General features: G+C 30.5%; 1 long non-coding RNA gene across 1 annotated transcript; it reads right to left on the reverse strand.

The window, feature by feature from the left end:
• Positions 1 to 30: 30 nt before the first annotated feature.
• Positions 31 to 2,990, reverse strand: LOC122078374. The gene is made up of 3 exons (XR_006140057.1): positions 2,555 to 2,990; positions 176 to 300; positions 31 to 100 (listed from the first exon to the last, which is right to left on the reverse strand). It is a non-coding gene; the product is annotated as an uncharacterized LOC122078374 (long non-coding RNA).
• Positions 2,991 to 8,114: the final 5,124 nt, after the last annotated feature.

The following is an 8,114-nucleotide window of genomic DNA, read 5'->3' on the forward strand; positions in this document are numbered from 1 at the left end:
TTGATTAATTCTAATATTTACCATTGCTCTAAATCTTCTGCTTCTGGAATCGTTGGATTTATTTCAATTGATGTAAATCCTGTTGTACCAAGTGAGCCACCTATCAATTACAGAATGTAGTTAGATTATTGAAATCATTCGTTAATTTTTATAATTAGGATTATATGTACATTACCTTGGTACTCTACTTGAGAAACTGCTGAAAAAGCAATTATAGGATTTTGTGATACAATGTCCAGCAATTTGCTCCCTTCATTTGTTGCATAATTTTCCCATAATGTCAGCAATATCGGAGTACACCTATTAATCATTACAATTGAGTAATATAATTAGTAAATATGTTAGATTTTACTATACAATGATTAACATTGTGAAAAACTTACTCTTTGTCCATTATTTTTATTTCTCTTTTATTTTTTTTGACATTAAATCATGTTGTTATGGTGAATGCATTTTGAACTTGTACAAGTATTCCAATAACATCTGCATTAAATCAATAAGAAGAATTGATGTTAAATTTTTTTATTAATAGATAATTATCAATAACAACTTATATTTTATAAAAAATAATCTAAATACATACCTAATAATTCATTCCTTTTGCATGTGTCAGCATCCCATTTCAATTCATTGAGCTTAGTAAAATTATACTTTGATTTTTCTACATCGAAGCAATCTTCAACTTCTTCAATTTTTGAATTGGCATTGAGAGTTAGTTCATGTTCTTTGTTGACATTTTTAAAATTTGGATTCACTTTTTTTACGATTGCATCAGAAATAAAATAAGTTTTTCCAGCATTCAATGTTTCACATAAGTTATCAACAACATCATTGAAAAATATTGCTTGTATTTTTGTTCCCTGCAAAAATATAGAACAATGAATATTAAATTGAAATTAGAAGTATAAATAATTAAAAAAGAATTAGAAGTATACATTAATTAAATAATTATTTGAAAGTACCTCATCATCCAATAAAGTTATTTTTTGAAACTTTCCAGGTCCTTTTGCATTTTTGTATTCCTTGATTTCACTTTTGTTCAGTACCAAAACCTTTATTTTCCAATCATTTTTGTATGACGTTAATTGATTTATATGGATAATATTTGTCATCCTTTCTGTATAAAATGATTGATTAGTTGAATACACAATGTTCATTATGGATAGTGGAATCAATGATATTAGAAAACATAGAATTCATACTTTATAACATTATAGAAACTGAATATAATGCTATCAATATTCTACCAAAAATCAACTAAATCAATGCATAGAATCATAAGAACTAACACTGGTGATATGATAAAAAGTATACGATAAATGCACAGAATCATAAGATCCATTGGACCTTGTGCGAGTGAACCAAGAGCTTGAGAACAGTGGGACTCACCCATTGCCTCTCTGGCATCTTGTTTTATTTTTTATTACGTGAATGGTTTAAACAATGTAATTGTACAATTTAATTTTGCATTTCCAACTACATTCCCTAATGTCATCGACAATGGTGGTTCCTTGTGGACAATGTCCTAAACTTCGTCCGTATTAGGTTCGGAATTTTTCCTTGCTTTGTAAAATTTGAAACTATTTTGTTCATTAATATAATTTGCATTACAGTAACTGTTCTTCCCTTCTCTTTTCTGGTACTTAGATGAATGCCTCCACTGCTTCAGTGCTTCAGTTTTGTGGGATTAGAAGGCAACGGAGGCAATTATTAAGTGAAAGATCTTTACCTCACCTAAACATTTTTATTCAGACATTTAAAATATTCACGATTTGGAGTGTATATGCAAGAGTTGCTTTAGTGGGTTCATAGTGAATTTTATGTCTTCAAGCCTACCAAGGGGATGTCACCAATCCTTGTTCTAACACCACTATTCGTTCTTAAGAAATCAGAAGGTTTCTAGTTCAAATTTGTATTCATATAAAAGACAACGACTACTAAGTCCTAAGCCCATATTCTATATGGTCCAGTCAGAATCCCCAATTCTTCAATCAAAAATAGGAATTGGTTGATCAAATTTGTTTTCCCAATATGCGTTCTGGACATATTGAAATTGCACTCAATATTCTGTATATTTTTCAGAACAATGTGAAATCTATATAAAAAGAAGTGCAGAGATAGAACAAACAAAGAGAAAATTAACAGAAAGCCATTTCAGAACCTAAAATCTGAGTGATGCAAAATCAGTTGAAAGTATGACAAACATAATATGATTCCTAGAAATTACATTTTTATCCGCAACAATATAATTTGCTATGAATTATAGGAACTTCTACCCGAATCAATCCATAGCATTAATACAAATTAAAATTTAAAAAATGAATAACTCATATAATTTGCTCTACAACCTGTATAGAGCCTGAAAAGATGAGTTAAACTTTTAAATTTTATTAAACTTCAAAGCCGCTTTAAACAGGAGTACACAAAAGAAAATAAGAGCCTCCTTAACTCATTCCAATTCAAAGCCCTAATTAAGTCAAACTTTTGATTGAAGAATAAGAAAAAAAAAAGAAAAAAAAGAAAAAAAAGAAGACAAAGAGATATTGTAAAGAACCTGTGTAGCATGTAGCGGCTGAATTGATTTCTTTCTACCTCTCAAGAGGAGCTGCCGGAGATGTTTCTACACAAAATAGCTTGAAACCCATATGAAAGCCTAAGACTTGATTCCTTGAACTAAAATAATTTAGATTGAAAAATAATTTAATTGGCAACACAAAAACCCTCCTAACCACGGCTCTCCTATCTCAACATGTACAAAGTGGTTGTAATCTTTCCGAAATCATCATTGAAGGATGTAATTGGGCCTTTTGGAAAGAGAAGGAGTTTGAGAAAAAGAAGGAGGGTAGAGAAAAATCACTGGAATATAAAAAATAGAAGGGTACCAATAATATTTAATTTATAAAAGAATATAAAATAAAACAAACGGGGAGAGATCTTGCGTGGGAGAGTTTGAAGAGAAGGAAATCAACTCTCTCTTTGACTCTAATTATTGGAAAGAGAAGGAGTTGAGAGAAAGAAGGAGAGTAGAGAAAAATTGGGAGAGTTTGGGAGAGAGAAGGAAATCAACTCTCTCTTTGACTCTAATTATTGGAAAGAGAAGGAGTTTGAGAGAAAGAAGGAGAGTAGAGAAAAATTATTGGAATATAAAAAATATAAAATTATACCAATAATAAATTATTGGAATATAAAAAATAGAAGGAATATAAAAAATAAAAGGGTACTAATAATATCTCGATGGAATATAAAAAATAGAAGGAATATAAAAAATAGAAGGAAACAAAGGGGTAAAATAGGCCGACTACCCTTTCTGGGGATCTCATCAAAGTAGTCTCATATGCTCTTTCTGAGCTGATAACTGAGGAAAGATGACATGGTGATTGTAATCTTTCCGAAATCATCATTGAAGGATGTAATTGGGCCTTTTGGAAAGAGAAGGAGTTTGAGAAAAAGAAGGAGGGTAGAGAAAAATCACTGGAATATAAAAAATAGAAGGGTACCAATAATATTTAATTTATAAAAGAATATAAAATAAAACAAACGGGGAGAGATCTTGCGTGGGAGAGTTTGGGAGAGAGAAGGAAATCAACTCTCTCTTTGACTCTAATTATTGGAAAGAGAAGGAGTTGAGAGAAAGAAGGAGAGTAGAGAAAAATTGGGAGAGTTTGGGAGAGAGAAGGAAATCAACTCTCTCTTTGACTCTAATTATTGGAAAGAGAAGGAGTTTGAGAGAAAGAAGGAGAGTAGAGAAAAATTATTGGAATATAAAAAATATAAAATTATACCAATAATAAATTATTGGAATATAAAAAATAGAAGGAATATAAAAAATAAAAGGGTACTAATAATATCTCGATGGAATATAAAAAATAGAAGGAATATAAAAAATAGAAGGAAACAAAGGGGTAAAATAGTCCAGTGAAAGATTTGCCACTTCGTGCTTTTATATAATAGTATGATATAAATGTAAATGTTAAATAAATATATAACAACAACAATAACACAATCTACGGTATGAAGAAGTCCAAGAAGGAAGGGTGGAAGTTTTGAGTGATTTGGGAGAATTGTACAACTTGATTTAGGATAATACCATCGATTCGTGGCCTTAGAGACCAATCCCCCTATTTTTGAATGTTTATAAATCACCCTTCATCTTACTTTTTTTCATAAGTCCTCAATGACTGTGTGCTCAATTTGTAGCTGTGCTTTTGTAACGAATATTTTGTGTAACAAAATCTAATGCTGTGAATGCGAATATTTTACTATGAAGACATAGATACAGGATTTTTCGGTGGTGACAGTATATAATATTGATTTTTTTACTTTCATATATTTTTATAAAAGTAAGTCTGTTTCTCATACCTATATAATCCATTCAATGCACAATACATAATAATTTATATATAAAAATTATATGTAAATGCATAAATCCTGCTCATCATCCAAACCATTTAGATAAAAAAAAAAAAAAAAATAACATTCATGATCATCATCCCAATCAATTGGATTCAGAATAACTAATTCAACAATCTTATCTAAAAAATTAAACTCCATCATACTCCATTAAGAATTCAAATTATACGGTAAAAAAAAATATTAGACTCTATTAGTTTTTAAGTGCTCCTTGTTCGGGTCCAAGCCTCCCAAACAAAATCTTTAGTTGTATATCACTTTACCTTGTAGCGCCTACTCATTTTGACCATTAAAAGTACCCGGTACTTATCACACACATATAGATAACAATGTATTATTATTAAAAAAAAAAAAAAAAAAAAATCAAAAGTAAGGATCACTAAATTATAATAATAATGAAAAAACTCTAAAAATAAAAAATCAAATTTAAATCTGAAATAATATAAGTAGTTTAATATGAAACTTCAAATGATATGGGTTGGGTATTAATTTATTTTTTGACTTATTAGAGCACAAATATTCTTTTTGATTTTACAAAATCAGTTTTAGTTAGAGATTTTCCCTGAAAAGGAAAGGGAACTCAACAAAGACTGTGTAATTATCCTTACAAGTCCAGCATCAGTCGAGCACAAGACCAATCCTTATAGAAAGAAATTGGACCACAATGAACATGGAAAGCTGGACCAAAACCAGCTGAATTAGAGACTGAAAATTGAAAATTGTTATGTCTAAGCCACTTAATTTTTCAAGCAGGGTCCGATGACATTGATATTAGGTCGATCGAAGTTTTAGATGAAAATTTTCCCTTTCAAAGACTCTCATTGGATGACAATGGTAGGAGCATATAATTGCGAGGAGAACAAAAGAAAAATAATAAAACTTAGGTCCAAACCCCCTAATTTTTCAGGAGGATGTGATGATATTGAAATCAGGTTAATTGGAGCTCTAGGGCAAAAGATTTCATTTGAAGGGCCCTCATTTGCTAACTTGATCTACAACCACTCTCTCTCAGTGGTCAACCTGATCTACAACCACTCTCTCCCAATCGTCAAGTTGATCGTAGAGCACCATTACCTTGACTCGGGTAGGGGATGAAGGGACAAAAAAAAAAAATGAAACCGTATAGGTCTTCACGGTAGCGATTTCTAATAACCATGACTATATATACATATATAGATGTTTAAAACCGAGTATTTGTTTGGTACTGCGATTTTTAACTATGGTGTTATTTTGTAGTACAAGGTGTTAAATATTTTTTCGGTAACGATAATGTGTTAAATACAAGCTCTATATTACTGTGATTTTTAAATTTGGTTTTATTTTTATAGTTACAAGGTTTCCTGTTGCTACGATTTTTAATTGCAGTTTTATTTCCACAGTTACAAGTTTTCATGTTACTAAAATTTTAAATACCATAGCAATAATTATCCCATATTACTACAGTTTTTAACTGTAATTTTGTTTTCGTAGTTACAAAAATTCCTATTACTGCGGTCTTAACTACTGTAGCAATAAGTATCCCATATTACTATGCTTTTTAACTGCAATTTTATTTCCATAGTTAGAAGATTTTTTGTTACTGCGATTTTTAATTTCAATTTTGTTTCCGTAGTTACAATCTTTCTATTACAACAGTTTAAAATTCTGCAGTAACAAGTATCCCATATTACTGCGAGTTAGTTTCCACAGTTACAGGGTCCTCTGTTACTGTAGTTTTTAAATATCACAGCAATAGGTATCTCGTATTACTACACATGAAGAAACCACAATTATAGAACATTTATGACTGCAATTTTTCAGACCATAGTTAAATATTCGTAGCTACAAGTGCTTTTTGTTGTAGTGAAATAGGCAACTAACCTTCTACCAAAAAAAAGAAAGAAATAGGCAACTACCCACATGTTGGGACCTTCCTCTTAGCTCTCCTTAACCCAGCCTCTTGATGTGTCATCATTTTATGGTTGTTTCTTCCTTTTCCCTATTTTTGATGTTTCATTTTTCATGGATGTATCTTTTTTTTTTTGGTAATATTTCATGGATGTACTTGAATATTCCATTTTTTTTTCATTTTTTATATTTTCTTTTAATTAATATATATATATATATATAACGAAATTCACCTTTACTTCCAAGATCTGTAAGTATTTTGAATAAAAAAAATTCAAAAAAAACCATAGATATCTGAAAAGGTTTGATTCTTTGAGAAGGAGGAGAATTTCTCCTCCACACAACTACACCTTTACTCACACATGGACACATATGCATGGATAAACACACAGACACACATATACACATAGAGAGAGACATGAGAGATGTCTATTGCATTGACTATTCTTCCCTTTTCCTCTATCTCTGTTATTTATTGATATGATCACTTTAGAAACTCCAGTTTGCTATGAGGTAATTGGATAATTCACTTAAGCATCCTTAATTGGTATTGCATATAAAGGCACTAAAAGTGGATATAACACGTATGCCCTATACTTTATAATATCGCATATTAGACCTACGGAAATGAAATAATTATTGTGACTATCCTAGTCTATTGAAATGTCTTGTACAAAGAATTGGAACTATCAATTGGACACCAAAAATTATTTTTGAAATATTTCAAAAATAACAATTAATACATAAGAATATTTTAATGCTTTGTAATTTAGTAGCATATTGCATCTAATCATGAACAAACATTCTTTCTCTTTGATATTCACCCTATATAAGAAGTGAATTTGTTATTGAATGTTCCTTTTAGGCAAATATCATGAACCTAATGCATTGATATATATTTAAATAGATATCAATCGTTAGTACACCAAATCTCATAATATTTGATTACAATGATAAGGAACTCTTAATTTTGGAGAGTTGTTTAACCTACTAATGAGAGTCTTATTCTCAACACAAGTAAAAACAAATCATTCAATATTCTCCATATGATCCAGTCCAATATACACACTATGTATTCTCATTCTTTGCTCTCAAAATCTTCATTCTTAAGAACACATAGTGCAACAACCATAAGAATAAAATACCTAAATCTTTCCTTGTTGTGAACAACTTTTAGGTTAAAACCTAATTAAATTAACCTAATTAAGAACAAATCTGCATATTATTATCATGTAAATTAAATCATTATAAAACACTAAATCGAATTTCTGAATGTGTAACATCTTATACCCGATTTCAACTGATTCTGATCCAATTCAAAACTGAATTTGTTAGAGATCAACCCGTGTCCAATTCCTAGTTTATAAAACCTTGGTCTGCTCAGTTTTAAAACCAAGCGGTTTATACAAACGGTGTCAGCCATGCAAGTCACACACTTGTGCTCTTATTTATGACCGGTAATTAGTACCAAAAAACCAGAAATCATGACGTCACCCTATAAAGAAGTAGACAAGATAAGGAGATAAACCCAATGTGGGCTCACGTTAGTGTATAGTGGGACAAGAGCTGTCCATCGGACAAGTTTCGGTTATCTAAATTCTGAACAAGATAATAACTGAAAACGGGGAAGTTTCGGGGAAGTTAAAAGGAGAAAAATCTGAAGAACCAAAAATACAAAGGGAACCATTAGTTTTCAGTTTTTAATCTTAAAAAAGTAAGAAATGGTTATTGACCAAAGGATTAGTTACGTCTGTCACAAAATTATGGAGGGTGACCCTCTCCTCACTATAAATTGGCCACAGCTTGGAGAAACAACC

The sequence above is a fragment of the Macadamia integrifolia genome, chromosome 5 (genome assembly GCF_013358625.1).
Source record: "Macadamia integrifolia cultivar HAES 741 chromosome 5, SCU_Mint_v3, whole genome shotgun sequence".
Taxonomy (NCBI): domain Eukaryota; kingdom Viridiplantae; phylum Streptophyta; class Magnoliopsida; order Proteales; family Proteaceae; genus Macadamia; species Macadamia integrifolia.